This window comes from Danio rerio, chromosome 24 (genome assembly GCF_049306965.1).
Source record: "Danio rerio strain Tuebingen ecotype United States chromosome 24, GRCz12tu, whole genome shotgun sequence".
Taxonomy (NCBI): Eukaryota; Metazoa; Chordata; class Actinopteri; order Cypriniformes; family Danionidae; genus Danio; species Danio rerio.
The window spans coordinates 26456214-26472910 of record NC_133199.1 but is presented as its reverse complement, the minus strand read 5'-3'; the positions used below and the strand labels follow the sequence as shown (position 1 = coordinate 26472910).

At 35.5% G+C, this 16697-nt stretch overlaps 1 protein-coding gene across 8 annotated transcripts in view; it reads left to right on the top strand.

The window, feature by feature from the left end:
• ctnnd2a (catenin (cadherin-associated protein), delta 2a) overlaps positions 1 to 16697 on the top strand; it is a 579694-nt gene that overhangs the window by 145207 nt on the left and 417790 nt on the right. For 3 of the 8 annotated variants that reach the window (XM_073940677.1, XM_073940676.1, XM_068217204.2), the window contains exon 1: positions 15493 to 15711. The exons of the other annotated variants lie outside the window; for them this stretch is intronic. The gene's annotated coding sequence lies outside the window, so the exon portion shown is untranslated. Of the gene's footprint in view, positions 1 to 15492; positions 15712 to 16697 lie in introns of those variants that run through there. 8 annotated transcript variants of the gene reach the window in all.

The following is a 16697-nucleotide window of genomic DNA, read 5'->3' as shown; positions in this document are numbered from 1 at the left end:
GCAGGGCACTGATTAGAAATGTTTTTTTGCACATGGTGCTAATGGCGACACGTCGTGTTAGGTGAAACTCAGATGAGACGGGAACAGTGGGAAGCCAGTTTCATCTCTCCAGCAGTGTGTTTTTTGAGCTCGTTCTGCAATGCGTTGTTGATGGCGAAGATTTAATCATGAGCTCATTCATCCCAGGATTCAGTTTCTCATGCACCACACTAGTGTCTAATGAGAGAGGCCTAACAACATTACAGATCTCTGTGTGAAAGCTGCTTGTTGTATAGTGTTAATAGACCAAGATTTGATCTTTTAATGGATGTTTATTTTTAATAATAATTAAAAAAAAAACTAGTATAATTTGTGGGTCATGGAGATATAAAGTTATAGTTTATTCATATTTTGAATATTTTTATTATTATTTAATTAATTTACTTTTTTTTTTAATGAATTAATATTGGATTTTTTTCCATTGATTTATTTTTATAATACAAAATATGTTCAGATAAAAATAAATGAATAAATATTTATTGCATTAATTTAGGTAATGATACAGAATGAAAATAGGAAATGCTATTTTAATGAAAATATTTAAATTTTTTAAAATAAAAAAAAAATCTATTCTTAATATTTTGATTCTGCTAGTGTTTATATATATATATATATATATATATATATATATATATATATATATATATATATATATATATATATATATATATATATATATAGTTAAAGTTGAAGTCAGAATTATTAGCCCTCCTGAATTATTATCACCCCTGTTTATTATTTTCCCCAATTTCTGTTTAATGGTTAGGGTAATTAGGCAAGTTATCCCACAACAATGGTTTGTTTTGTTGACTATCAGGAAAAAAAAATACTTTAAAGGGGCTCGTTATTATTATAATAATATTTTATATATATATATATATATATATATATATATATATATATATATATATATATATATATATATATATATATATATATATATATATATATTGATTGAGTTTAAATCATGTTTTTGTACATCCACCAGCCTCTAATATACTCTCATTCAGATTAACTTTTGAAGGGACATTTTTTATCCACTTTAATTATTTTTTTTAAATGCACAAAGGTCATGTGCTTAAACAGGCACCCTATTATTTTCATTTCATTAAAGTCATTTTTTTAAATGAATCAAAATGCCATGGGAAATAACGAATTACAGTAGAGTGCTGGCCAATAAATCATTAGAAAGTTTATAGCATAGATTAATGTATAGTTCAAGTGCACTTCAGAAGAGACTGTAAAACCTACTGGTTCATTCTCAGAACAGAAACATATGTTATTATAGAGGAAAGCATGAGAATGGATTTGAATGTGTTAATTGAGCTTTGATTGCATGCAGATTAAGGCTAGATCCTTAAAGGGACAGTTCACCCAAAAAATTTTATTCTGTTTAAATGTGTTCAACCTCTGTAGGTGTTCTAAACACATTTGAGCATCTTACTTCTGTTGAACACAAAATAATAGTTTGAACAATGACGCAAACCAGTTGCCATTGGTTTCAATAGTATTTGTCAATGACTAGCAATTTTCATAATATACATATGCATGCAATTTTGAATTTTTATGTATTTTCTAATTACTGTATTTTTAAAAGCACACCATTTATGCATGATAAGTTTAACATAAAGCATAATACCTATTCACTTTATATTTATCCAACCAAGCTCAAATTTTAAAGCGAAGAATCGGATGCTATAATGCGGATCAAAACTGGTCCATTATAGTTTGTGAAGCGACTGCCTCTGTGTGCATCACAGATGTGTGACAGAGACACATTATCTCAATCTTCACCTTTTTTTTTTCTTTCCCAAACGTAATAAAGTTCTGTCAAGAACTGACTTTCTGATCCCCTTCTTCAGAGCCCAGCGGTGCACACCTCATATTTTATATCTCATTCCAGATATATATATATATATATATTCATCCAAGCTGGCTCTCAGTTTTTGAACCCGTCACTCTTTACTTTGTGTTTCCACGTGCTCAGTGCACCAGAAGAGTAAAGGTACTGGAAGAAAAAGGGATTTCTCTCTGGTGACTGTTATATTGTTTTCTCTGCCGTTTCAGCTGACCTTTTGCTTTTTCTTGATTTCACTGAACATGCTGAGTTTTGAGACAGAGATGGAGAACCTGCGTTCTTATGCCTCACTTTATCAAAATAAATGTCTTTGAGAATCAATGAATTAAAAAAAGAGAAAGAGAGAAAAAGGCTTTCACTTTTTTTGGCACTACAGTTTAACAAAATTAACAAATTTAATGAAATGTGTATAAATGACATACTATTTAATCACATTTTAAAAAAAGAAAAAAATCCCAGAGTGTTTTGTTTTGCGTATTCTACATATAAGATATCTAACATATTTTTTAATAACAACTATAGTCTTATAATCTAAAAAAAAAAAAACACAAGTTGTTGTTGACAGGAACTGTCAGGATTTTATTTTATTTTATTTTATTTTATTTTATTTTATTTTATTTTATTTTATTTTATTTTATTTTATTTTATTTTATTTTATTTTATTTTATTTTATCTTATTCATTTTCTTTTAGGCTTAGTCCCTTTATTAATCTGGGATCACCACAGCGGAATAAACCGCCAACTCATCCAGCATATGTTTTACACAGCAGATGCCCTTCCAGCTGCAACTCATCACTGGTAAACATCCACAAACACTCATTCATACACTACGGTCAATTTGGTAAACATCCACACACACTCATTCATACATTACGGTCAATTTTAGCATACTCAATTTACCTATACAACATGCCTTTGGACTTGTGGGGGAAACCGGAGAACCTGGAGGAAACCCACACGAACATGGGAGAACATGCAAACTCCACACAGAAACCAGTGACCTTCTTGCTGTGAGGTGAATGTGCTACCCACTGCGCCACCGCATCGCCATTATTTTATTTTATTTTATTATTATTTATTTTTTATTTTTTATTTTATTTATTTTTTATTTTATTTTATTTCGGTGCTGTTGACTGAATTGTTATCATTTTACTTGATTTACCTGTTTCTAGGTCTCAAAATGATTGTCTCCAAGGATCAATGAATTTCTGAATCAGGGTGAACAGATCCAGCCAGCTGGAGGTTACTCAAGGGTTCAGTGCTGAAGCTGTGAGTTGGCATTTAGTCACTGACATTTCGAGGTGCTGTTTTGTTGTGCCAATAGTCTAACTTCATAAGAGCATAAACAACTTAGTACATTTTATTTTTTTGAGGGGGGTGTTCCTTTTTTTTTTGTAAAGACTTGGGGTTGAACCGTTAGCATATTTTGTCATTTGTAAATAGTGTTGACAGTATGGGGCGATCAATGTCTCGTGTCTGGAGAATCAGGGTGGTTGATGGAATATCAATATGTGTATATATTTATAATAGACCTGCAAACAGCGGCCTCAAAAAGTATTTGGACAGTAGCCATGAATGTATTCTGTGTTGTATAACAATTGTGCAAACACTTCTTCTTCTTATTATTATTATTAGTTACAGTTGAAGTCAGAATTATTACAGCTTAAAGTGACATTTAATGGCTTAACTAGGTTAATTAGGTTAACTAGGCAGGTAATGGTAATTAGGCAAGGTATTGTATGATGATGGTTTGTTCTGTAGACTATCGAAAAAAATAGCTTAAAGGGGCTAATTATTTTGTCCTTAAAATGGAGTTTAAAAAATTAAAAACTGCTTGTATTCTAGCCGAAATAAAACAAATAAGACTTTTTCCGGAAGAAAAAATATTATTAAACTGTTAAAATTTCCTTGCTCTGTTAAACATCATTTGGGAAATATTTAAAAAAAAGAAACAAAAATTCAAAAGGAGGCTAATAATTCTGACTTCAACTGTATTTTACTCTTCCGAAGTAATTTTTTAGTGTATGAAGCTCTTCTTAAGTTCACGATAGATAAAACCATATATGCAATTATTGTTGTTGTTAAATATTGGTGTAAATTGGAAGTAAACTGCTGTAGCCAAAGAATGCAAAAATCAGCAATCAGCTGTAATAAAATGAGAATAAATCATCATTTAAAAAGCAAGAAAAGTGTTGTTTTTGGCATTAAATGACATTTTAATACTATCAGACCTCATACCTTAAATATTGTTAATCATTTAGTTAAATTAGCTTGCCCTTTTTTTCTGATGTTAACATTTACAATGCGTCACAAAGCAACATGTCTTTAAATGCATATTTTAAATATTTTGTGTTTAAAAATGTTTTTTGATAGCATCTTTACCGTACGTTCACACCGAAAGCGGCGAGAGCGTCAAAGTAGCCGGAAGTCATTCATTTTCAATGAGAGCCGGCGGCGATAGGCGACGATAAGCGGCGAGGAGCAGCGCGGCGCGTCTTCGCCGGCGTGAGCGTCGAGGAGAGTTGAAATGAAGTCAACTTTATGGTAATGAGCTATGACGCGGTTCGGCGGCAAGCAATCAGAATAAAGACATCCAACGCTTGATAGCAGTTCAGGGAACACAGACCTGTGAACTTTGGTTCCGACCACAGTTGTTCCCAAGGGTTTGATTATTGCAGTCGCCGGATTTCCAATTATTTACAATGTTTTCTTACAGGAACATTCATTAAATAAGTTACTGATGTTCATTAATGTTATATAAATTTATCTTAAAAAAGAGGGAATCTCACGCAATGTGACAGTACAAAACACTATAGCTGCTTCAGGATATTTCAGACATATGGACACATATTGGATAAATAGAGCAAAGCCACACCACACGCAACTTGATCTTCCATTGTTTTATGAATTTGATAAGAAGTGCGCAACATTTTCACGCTAAAAACATGCCTTATGCAGAAATGTAACTGATATGCTGCAACGGCTCCTTTAAGTACGAGATCAATGTAGCGAGTTTTGACGCTTTCGCCGCCGGAGCTGAAGGCAGACAGCGTTGTCGCGAGGGCGGCCAGAGCGACCTTGGACGATCTCGCCGCTTTTGGTGTGAACGTACGGTTAGTATATTTGAAATCACTTTTATCCTTTATTTAATTTAATGAAATTTGGTTTGTAAACTGCCTAATTAAACACTCAAATACTGTCCTGGGCTGCATTTCCCAAAAGCATCATAAGCCTAAGTAGGTCATAAAAGTGATCATGCGACTGATCTTAATGTTACACTATGTTTCCCAAAAGCATTATAACTTAATTGGTGTAGATCTACGAGTACTCTGGAGTAATCATCAAATATGTCATCTAATCAATCCTAAGTCCAATGTGTATCATAAGAAGACAAATTTATGAGATCAACTGCAGGACAATTGGCAGATTATTGTCACAATCGCTGTTAAAGAAAAGGAGCGAAGACTTAAGTGCAGAAATAATATGGGTTTTTATTAATAATAAAATATAACAAGAGGCAAAACAAACTACCCTAAGGGGGAAAACATTAATGAAACAAATGAACCATCAAAACAAACTAGACTGGGCAGGCTGACAGGAATAAGTACTAGACTAGACAAGGCAGGAAACAATGACGAACTGGCACAGGACAGCAGACCTGAGGAGAATATAACATTATATATAATGTTGAATATAAATAGAACATCTTTTACTTTCACACAAGTACTTAGCCATTTTAACGAACACCTCAGATACTGTTGGCTGGTTCCTGTTGGTTGTGCACCTTTTTTACCGACGCCATTATAACGACACAGATCACTGCCTATTCCCGAGTCCTGCAGAAAAAAGTGATTGACAGGTGGTAATTATGTGTGTAACTTACCTTTATTTATTTACTGTATGATTTGTTTATGGGTAAAACAAAGACCATGCAAGTCAGGTAGTTTAAACGGTAGGCTACAAATAATTAATTAGTTATTAATTAATTGATTATTTATAATTGAAAATCGAATCGAATCGTGACTTTAGAATCGAAAATGTAATCGAATCAAGAATTTGGAGGATCGTGACACCCTTTATATATATATATATATATATATATATATATATATATATATATATATATATATATATATATATATATATATATATGTATATGTGTGTGTGTTGGTGTGTGTGTGTGTGTGTGTGTGTGTGTGTGTGTGTGTGTGTGTGTGTGTGTATTAGATAAAATGCCATATATTAGACATTTGGTATACACTAAATTGCTTGGTGCGGAGTTTATATTCATGACTTGAGTTTAAACTCTGGTTTTTGAAGAGTTTTTAAAGAGTGAGTATGTCTCTAAAACAAACAAAAAAAAGGATGCCAAACAGGAACATTATACAATGCACTGAAAAGAGTTATGACTATGCCAGTCTGCATATTATCTCATTTAACATTCACTCTGATATATGCACTTCATGTCAAATGCATTTTGTAGAGATAACAAGCTGAAAAATGTTTTAAAAAGACATCCACAAATAGAGAAGCAGCAAAGCACAAAACCAATCCACGGAGGTTTTACTTACTAAAAAACAAATACCACACCAAAAAAGAACGAAGAAAAAAAAGGTTCATTTTAATTATACATCTGGAATGTCTCAGCTCAAAATAACACATATATCCGTTATTATATCTATTCGAGTGTAGGCAAAACACCATCTTTGCCATCTTTGTGTGTGTCCCTTTAAATGCAAATGAGCTCCTACTTTCAAAAAGAGGGCAGGGCTTTTATATGATATTCTGAAACTTCAGCAAGTTTTGATTATATAAAAAAGGAGTGGGAAATTTTTACCTTTATATGCTGGTCTTTCACAACTGTTGTTTTGAGTTTAAGTTATAATTTGAATTCATAACATCTTGGCAAAGGAAAAGAAACTAGCCTTTGGGATAGTTTGGGTATTTTTTCAATCTTGAACATTGTTCATTAATGTAAATGTAAATTTCCATTACGTACAATTGATGAAGAATTCAGCAATTCAGCAAGATGAGGCAATACACACAAGTAGTGCTAAGGCCCAATCCCAATTCTATTTTTTTGTACCCCTACTCCTTTCTCTTGGCTCTTGAAATGGAGTGTGAGGGGGAAGTGCTTCAAAATTTACCCCTAAGAAATGGCACACCACTACAACACCCGCACACATCATCATATGTCATCAATATCTCTTCATATAAAATTGATGATGGTGGCTCATGTAGTTTATTGAGGCAAGTTGGAGCTAAAACCTGCAGGAGTTTGGACACCACTGGCCTAAGTATATAAAGCAACTGTTTGTGCTCAAAGTGTGATTTTAGAGAGAGAAGATTGTATTTACAGGTGGTTTATCAAGCCCACTCACCTGTGTGAGTCACACTTCATGAATGCACAATGTTTTTCTCTTTTTTTTGTTAATAACAATAATATTAATAATAATAATAATACATCTAATTTAAAGGTGCCTTTCTGGCAACTCAAAGACACCGGTCAATAAAACAAGAGCATTAACACAACAAGAGAAATAATATAAAAGTATACACAACAATAGTGCGGATACAATGAAGTATAAAAGCCAACCCTAAATAAGTGAGTTTTGCGTCTTGTTTTGAATAATGTAAGGAAGTCAAAGTTTCTGATGGCAGATGGTAGTGAGATCCAAAGCCGGAGAGCAGAGTGGCTGAATGCTCTGCTGCCCAAGGATGATAGACGAGCAGAGGGAACATACAAGTGGAGGGAGGAAGAAGATCTCAGGGTGTGAGAGGGAGTAGCAATGTGAATGAGGGCAGACAAATATGGAGGGGCTTTAAATGTTTACAGCTAAATTTTTAAATCAATTAAAAAATGATCTGGTAACCAATAAAGCTACTGCAGGACAGGAGTGATGTAATGAGAAGAAGGAGTTCTGGACCAACTGAAGCTTACAGAGATTTATGAGTTAGACCAAAGAGAAGGGAGTTGCAGTAATCTAAACAAGATGTGACAAGGATATGGACAAAAACAGCAGTGGCATGAGGGGTAAGAAAAGTTACGTAGATGTTAGATGTTAGATGGTAGATGCTACGTAGGTGGAAGTGCAGACCAGGGTGATGTTATTGATGTGAGAATCAAAAGATAGGGTGCTATCAAGGATGACACCCAGACTCTTGACCTATTTAGAGGGATAAATGGAACAGTCATCAATAGAAAGATAAAAGCTGTCAGTTTTGGAGAGTGTTGATTTGGTACCAACAAGAAAAACCCTCAGGAGCGATTGTAAGAATGTGCCTGGTGCAAATATGCAAAAGTGGTCGGTTAAAGTGTCAGAGATAAAAGTGTCTGTTTTCTACAGGTGGTTTGTCAAGCCCACCCACCTGTATGAGGCACACTCAGAACTGAACATGTTTTGGGGTTGTCGAATGCTGAGGTTTTGGAGAAAATAGAAAGTCTTGGTTTTGTTCACATGGGTTTACTTGTGTACACTTTCCCTTTATCGAAAAAATACAAACATAAAAAAATCACTGCCTGATTGGGGTATCCTCGGAGTGGGCCAATTTGAGTCACATGAGATAAGGATTACATTCCTACATTTGGAAAAAGAAAGAATGCAAAATGAGAGGCTGAGAAGGATAGTAAGGTGAAAGAAATAGAGGGAGAGAAAGGCAGACATCATCAGCATTCAGTGATGAATGGCCCAATTAAGTCAGTTGAAAAGCGCGGCCTCTGTCTGTCACGTCTGCTCTTCAGCGAGACTAAGAATAGCCAATTTAGTCCAACACATACATAAACAAACTACACCGAGCAAACAGCCTTTCCTTTGCCTGGGAGAAGAAAAAATGCTCTGTGCTTGTGAAAGAAAGTCACTTAACCTTTACAGGCGATGGATTAGACTCGCTCAGGACCACATGAGGGAATTTATCTTCTGGAAGCGTCATGGGAATGATTACTGTTTAATGTGACGGGATGGACATCAGTTCAGTCAACAGAAGATTGCAGGCTTCTGATAGGGACAATAGCGTAGGAGGATCTCATTCATTCATTTACATGGGATTATGGTAATGAAAATCAAATCATATAGGCAAAGTTATGATGCTTCATAACATCTTAACTAAGCTACAGTAAAAAAAAGGACAGACATTGCAATTTTTTACTATATTGTTAAATAAGTTGTTATGATAACCAATAATTGATGGCTAATGTTCACATTCTGTCATTTTAAATGTATTTAAATGACTTATTTATTAAACACTTAAAGGGCACCTATGATGGAAATCAACTTTTGAAAGCTGTTTAAAAAGAACTGTCTGTATGTATAGTGTGTCCACATTCATATTGGAGTGATATAAACCCAACAAGTCTGCTTTTTTTTATTTCTTGACGTTAAAATAGGAACCGAATCCCAGTGATTTTTAAGGCTCACTGCAACGTGACGTAGGAGTGCAGATTTTCCTGCTCACTGAATTGATTGACAGACGCCATGTTTCTATAATGACACGTCCACAGAACTTCTTTTTTTTTTCCCAAATAAACTGGGATTCAAATATTTTTTACAAATTTGTGTGAGACTCATCATTTCAGAAAGGCTTTAATAAACTCCACCACAAATACATACAATAAACTTACTTGGTGTTTTTGACTAATGAGATGTATTTCTTAGTATGTTTCTGTCACTGTGCTGTTTATCTGATGTAACGCTTAACGAGAAACAGACATGCACATGAGAACAGTGTGCGGGGGGTGCTCATTCACATTTAAAGGGTCACGAAACACCAAAACACATTTTTTGAGCTGTTGACAGTCGTATATGTGTCCCACTACAGATTTTTTAAGTGAGCGACCAGTGCTCTTTGTTTATTCAGTTCGTATTTTATTCGTATCAAACAAACTATTGTACCGAGTGCAATAGTTAGCACTTACAGTTACAACCAAACTATAAACTCGTGTTGGATTTTGTGACCGGAATAACACACGCGGCTTTCTGATGCTACCTGCCGTGTGTATCTAAGTTTCCGGGAAATGCTGAGTTTTTTTTCTCTCATTCGCCGTGCGGTATCAAACATTGCATGAAAAATACACGCTTAGAGCAGCGCCTCGAATCAAATATCACGTTTGTCGGGAGGGACATTAATGAATTCCCTGAATAAAATAGCCAAACTGCAGTTAAAGTCCACCATTTAATAATTTGGCAAATAATTCGACTACAGATGTCCATGTAAACACAGTCACATTGTCCGCTGTGGGTGTGTGTTTTGACTCTGAAATTCAGCGCGCCCAAATAGACACTCCCACACCAAGCCTCTTTTCTTCCTCCGACACTCCCCCCTAAACAGAGCTGGACACGCCCACTTTTCTGACTTTCCAAAGTAGAGGTGTGAAAACACTGCTGAAACGAGGGGGTTTCATGGCCCTTTAAAGCCACATGCTACAAAAACAGCTACACTGTTTTCAGACTCAAAAAGGGACAGATTGTGGATTCTATAATAAATTATCTAATGGGAATTTCGAGCTGAAACTTTACAGACACATTCTGGACACACCAATGGCTTATCTTACATCTTGTAAAAAGGGTAAAATAAGTGGCCTTTGAAATCTAAATCAATTATTAATGTGTACAAGGGAAAAATGAAAGATGTCACTTTAAGCATAACATTATTGTATGAAACACTGAAAAATGCAAATTCATTTTTATATATGCTAAAGATTATTATATCAAAATCATAAAATAAACACCAATCTATCACAATAGTATGTTAATTTTACAATAAACCCGATACATGCTGTATTAATTAAATCATATAAATTTAATTCTCAAGAAAGTCCAGTAAACATCCATTGACTTGGTATTAATTTTTGAATTTGCAAAAAAATATAGGTCCTACTTTATATTAAGTGTCGCTTATACCTGTATAACTAGATGTGTAAGTAGTATGTTGTTACAGTGTATGTACACACCGGTACATAGTGTTTACTTGTGTATTACTGGATTAAGTACACACATGTAACAACACACTGAATGAGTTCAAATGTTTAATAGGACATTAATAATACAATTTTTGGTAAACTACCCTTTTAATGTGAATTACTGATGTGATTCTACTATTTAACTTCAAACAACATACAAGGCATTTGTATATTTCTATATACACTTATACTTTTTTGGCAGAATTTTTTTTACACCTTTTTTACACTTTATATTGAGTGGACAGTTCCTGAGAATTTACCCTGTAATTACACTGGTATCACAACGTGAAACCTTCTAATGTAGAATTAGTTCTGCCATTCTTATTCTAAAACAGGAAAACACCTGCAAGTACATATCGTTGTTACACAATGCACTTATGTAATTCATGTTATGAATGTGTACTTTTTTAGTGTTGTTATGTGTAATGTCCTGTTACACATTTGAACTTACACATACTATTCAGTGTGTTGTTACATGTGTGTAGTTACACCAGTATTACACAAGTAAATACTATATGCCAGTGTATACATACAGTTACATACTTCATACACATCTAATTACCATGTAAGTTCACAGTTATAAGCAACAATATAACGTGGAACCAAAATATATTTTATCATTTAGACTGGTAAAACTTTGGATAATATTATGTTGTTGTTTTTTTTTAATTGGCCTATTTTATACATTGGTTAATTGTAAATTGTATGTGATTTTAACAGCACTTTGTTAAAAGTGATGAGAATTTAGTTTTATACAATCACCAATATGTGATCTAACATACAGTAAGTTGTAATAATAATTATCATTATTATTGTACATTTTGCTATTTGAATATACATGCACCGGCCACTTTATTAGGTACACTTTAGTAGTACCGCGATGGACCCATTTTGCCCTCAGAACTGCCTTAATCCTTTGTTGCATAGGTTCAGCAAGGTACTGGAGATACTCAGAGATTTTGGTCCATATTGGCATGATAGCATCGCGCAATTCCTGCAGATTTGTCAGCTGCACATCCATGATGCGAATCTCCCATTTAAACACATCCCAATTGGATTGAGATCTGGTGACTGTGGAGGCCATTTGAGTACAGTGAACTCATTGTCATGTTCAAGAAACCAGTCTGAGATTATTCACGCTTTATAACATGTCTCGTTATATGCTTGAAGTAGCCATCAGAAGATGTTGCCTACAGATGAGCCTCAGTTTACTGTTCTTAGCTGACAGGAGTGGCACCCGGTGTGGTCTTTTGCTGCTGTAGCCCATCTGCCTCAAGGTTCAACGTGTAAATGCTCTTCTGCATACCTTGGTTGTTACGAGTGGTTATTTGAGTTACTGGGGCCTCTATATTAGATTAAACCAGTCTGGTCATTCTTCTCTAACCTCTGGCATAAACAAGACATTTGTACACACAGAACTGCCACTCACTGGATATTTTCTCTTTTTTTGAAGACCATGCTCTCTAAACCCTAGAAATGGTTGTGCATGAAGATCCCAGTAGATCAGCAGTTTCTGAAATACTTAGACCAGCCCATTTGGCACCAACAAACAAGTCATATTCATAGTGATTTAAATCACATTTCTTCCCCATTCTGATGCTCGGTGTGAACTGCAGCAGATTGTCTTGACCATGTCCACATGCCTAGAAGCATTGAGTTGCTGCCATGTGAATTAGATATTGTGTTAATGAGCAGTTGGACAGGTGTACCTAATAAAGTGTCTGGTAAGTGTATTTCATAATATTATGTATTTTTGTGATTGACAGCAGCTTAATCAACAACCATCATTTACTTGTGTTGTTTATTTTCATGTGTAAATGCAATGCATTTATGTTGTGTTGTTTATACGCCATTGTCTTCAAAGTAGTCACTTTTTTTTTCTTTCAAAGTTAATTTACTTTGTTTAAAATGGCAAAACTCCATTAACTGACTCATAAATGGAGCTATTAGTACAAATAAATCTCTTTTTATGCCTAGCAGACGTTTACTCAGACCGCGGGTTCAACTTCATATTTGACATGCTAAATAACACATAGAGCACCTCGATAAATGGTCAGATTCATGAAGCTGACTGACATGAGCAAGCTTTCAGTACTGTGTGTGTCTGTGTGTGTTTGAACAGCGGCTTCAACGACCTCAGATGTCTCATCCTGGTCTGACAGTGTCACCTGAGAGAGACGAAGGTCTTCACTCAGCCATCAGATCATAGTCTGTGGGGATACAGGGTGGTTTCGCCGGGGGGCTGGAATAGATATTCTTTCTGCTCAGTGCAAACCAATCCATCCCTGTACAATAGGGCACAAAAGGAGAGCATTAAAAGATCATTTTCTGAGATGCCAACTATGTTAAAGCAGTGCGTACTTTTGTTCAAAGTTATTTGAGGTCAGTATCATGTTCTAGACATATGAGTGTTTTCTTCACCTGAAAATATAACATTTTTTTTTGCTTAATGTCTCCTTTATTTCCTTTATATTAATTTGTTTAATATAAATTTATATACTATTGTCACCTTAAGAAAACAGTCAGAATCATATTGCAGTTCATATTGCATTATGTTTATATTAACTCATATATTAACTCATGAAGAGAATAAGCACAACCACTTTATACCATGCACCAGGGCGCAAAGCATGCTAATTTAAGGATCTCCGTCCTTAAAATAGCAAAGGTGGATTCAGACACACCCTCAATGCTTTTGCACCAGGCACTTTAGACCAAGTGCTTACATCGTTAAAATAGAGCCTGTTATGTCATTCGCCATTTTCAGTGCATTAAAATATTGTTTTTTAAGCTGAATCTGTACTTAATTTTAGAAGTCTATGGTTCAGCTGAAGTGATTTATATAAACTATTTAATATACAATGATCTGGGATTTAGCCAGCACAGTCTTTCCAAACAAGTGTCATGTTGTCTTCTGGGTTTTCCTCTTCTCTTTGTTTACTTTCAGGAGTTCAGTAGGAATATTCACACATTGTTCATTTTGACCAATCAAAAGGCAGTTTAGGAATTACATTAAATGACACTTCTGGCTAACGAGTGATGTGGATGTTGTCAGGTGACTGCATTTTTGTTAGTTTCAACTGGTTCAGACCTGAATAATCAGTGCAGTGTGAAGACAAACCAAAACTGTATAAGAATACTATAAAGTATCATTTGTTGAACTTGGTCGGGACCAAATGAACCAAAACCAGTTGTGAAATAGGCATGGGACAATACCCGGTTTCAAGGCTTACCGTAGTTTGATAAAGTCAAGGTTTTAAAACCGCTAAAATTTTCTGTTATACTGTTCATAAGGTGTATGTCTAAGGTATATGTCAGTTTTTTTATGTGTTGTAAAGAAATCTTTTTTTTTTTAATTAATGAAGAGAGCAGAAGGCAGTAATTTATTTTAATTATTTAGCCTTACATGTTTACTGATCCAAAATGGCGAGTTTTTTTTTTTTTTTTTTTTTTTTACCCAGACATTCAAAAAGAGCTTATTTTTAATCAGTAATCATAATACTGTGATACCGTGAATTTTTATCCAAGGTTATCATACTGTCAGAATCTTATACGGGCCCATGCCAAGTGTGAAAGCACTCCTAAACTATCATCAGGAGCCAAGGTATTCATTTTGTTTTGTCTGTATATGTTTTTGAGTCCCAAAGTGATGGTTATCATCGACTCACACTTTACGAATGACCAAATACTAGTTTTATCTAGTGTTAGCCCATTTTCTTGTAAGGATGTGTAAATTGACAGCAAATTGTAGGTTCTTGAGTGAACTATCCCTTTAACTTACAGGATCTTATTGTAAAGCGTTACCGTGAGTTCTAAAGGAGAACGTCTCACTCCCTTTGCATTCAGCTCGGAATCTTTCCTGACCATCTTCTCCGGCTCATCTGTAAGGATGGAGAGATCAGAAGAAAAAGAGGAGGCTTATTAGCCAAGAGGGTGACAGCACACTTGGTATGCATGAGAACAGCGAGAGTAACCTTTTATCAATCAGCTTTCATCACTGACCGGCCCTACTGAGGGAACACAAAGCAGGCGGTCAGCAACATTTCACTCTTCTCGTTTTCCCCCGGCTTGTTGCTGCAGCAACTAAACCTCTGAAAACCCCTTGCTTTTATGAGCTTTAGACTGGCTTAGTTAAACACCATGCCATCTCTCATTTACTTCCACTCTATAGCCAGACAGGTCGTTTAGACGTATGCTCTGAAATATAGTGTCCTTTGATAAATAATGAACGCACTGAAAAGGCCGCAGAAGGAAAATGGCTATGATACACATGGGTCTCAATTGTATTCAAACACACATCTTTAGATAAATGGCTCCTCCTCTCTCAGGAACGCAGACTCCTAGGCTTATATTGATGTGGAACAGACAGTGAAAGTTTGCAGGCTTTTTCCCAGGGATGGACGGAGGAGGAGGAAGAATTGAGGCATTTTAGCGTTTCACCCCAAAGGCACTCCAAATTCTTGCCTGGTCTTTTGAGGTGCAGGGCACAAATAGTCCTGTGAGATGGGAGAGTGATTGGAAGGAGGCTTGCTTTGGCAGGCTGGCTGGTGGGCGGGACGTTCAGTGATGAAACGTTGCATAAATAATACCAGAGGGGGGCGCTGGGTCTCTGTTGCCATGGAGACCTTTGTGGCTGGCTGAGTCTGTGTTGTGCGCGAGGTGCTGGGAAGCTGCGGCTGGCAGAGCGGCCGCGCCTGTAATGACTTGAGGAATTTCTCTAATGGGAAGAGCTAAGTGGAAGAAGGATGGTCGACGCCACGTACTGGCTTTATACTGATCTCTGACGTGTGCTGCCAGATGAGGTGCGGCTGATGTGTGTGAGAAAACGTGGTGGATTGGAATGTTGCTGATTTAAAGGGTGAGTTTGAAGTTTTTGAACTTATGCATGTTTTGGTTATGTCAGTTGAGGTGTGTGTGGAAGTAATTTTTCTGGTGGACGTTAGGGTTCTTGCTTTATTATGCTTGGGATGATACATCAAAGTTACTACATGCAAGTATGTTGTTTCCAGTAGTTTTGTTGGTTTTGATTGGTGGGTTTCAGTCGCTATTAACTGTTTGGTGTGATTATTTGATTTTTAAAGATGGATTTTTCATGAGTTTGTGTTTAAAGTATTTATTGCACTTGTTTTCTTTAAACTCTGATCAACAGGTGCTAGTGGTATGCAGCATCTGTTTACCTTGCTTGATTAAAGTTAATTTGATTGATTGATTGATTTATTGATTGATTGATTGATTGATTGATTGATTGATTGATTGATTGATTGATTGATTGATTGATTGATTGATTGATTGATTGATTGATTGATCGATTGATCGATTGATCGATTGATTAAGATATCATTAAAATGTCATTGTAGGTTTGCACTGTGTAATACATATGGCAATATACTAAATCAATTTTATGCATTTTTTTCACACTTTGTAGTTTATGAACTTATTTTTTTCATATATAAATAATATTTTATTATTCATTCATTTTCTTTTCGGCTTAGTCCCTTTATTAATCAGGTGCTGCCGCAGCGGAATAAACCGCCAAGTAATGCAGCATATGTTTTACACAGCCCTTCCAACCGCAACCCAGCACTGGGAAACACCCATACACTCTTGCAATCACACCCACACATATATTACGGCCAGTTTAGCTTATTCAATTCACCTATACCACATGTCTTTGGACTGTGGGGGAAACCGGAGCACAAGGAGAAAACCTATATGAACACAGATGTGAACACAGGAAGAACATGCAAACTCCCCACAGATATACCAACTGACCTAGCCAGGGCTCGAACCGATGGCACTACCCACTGCACCACCATGTCTACTTATATTTTATTAATAACTGCA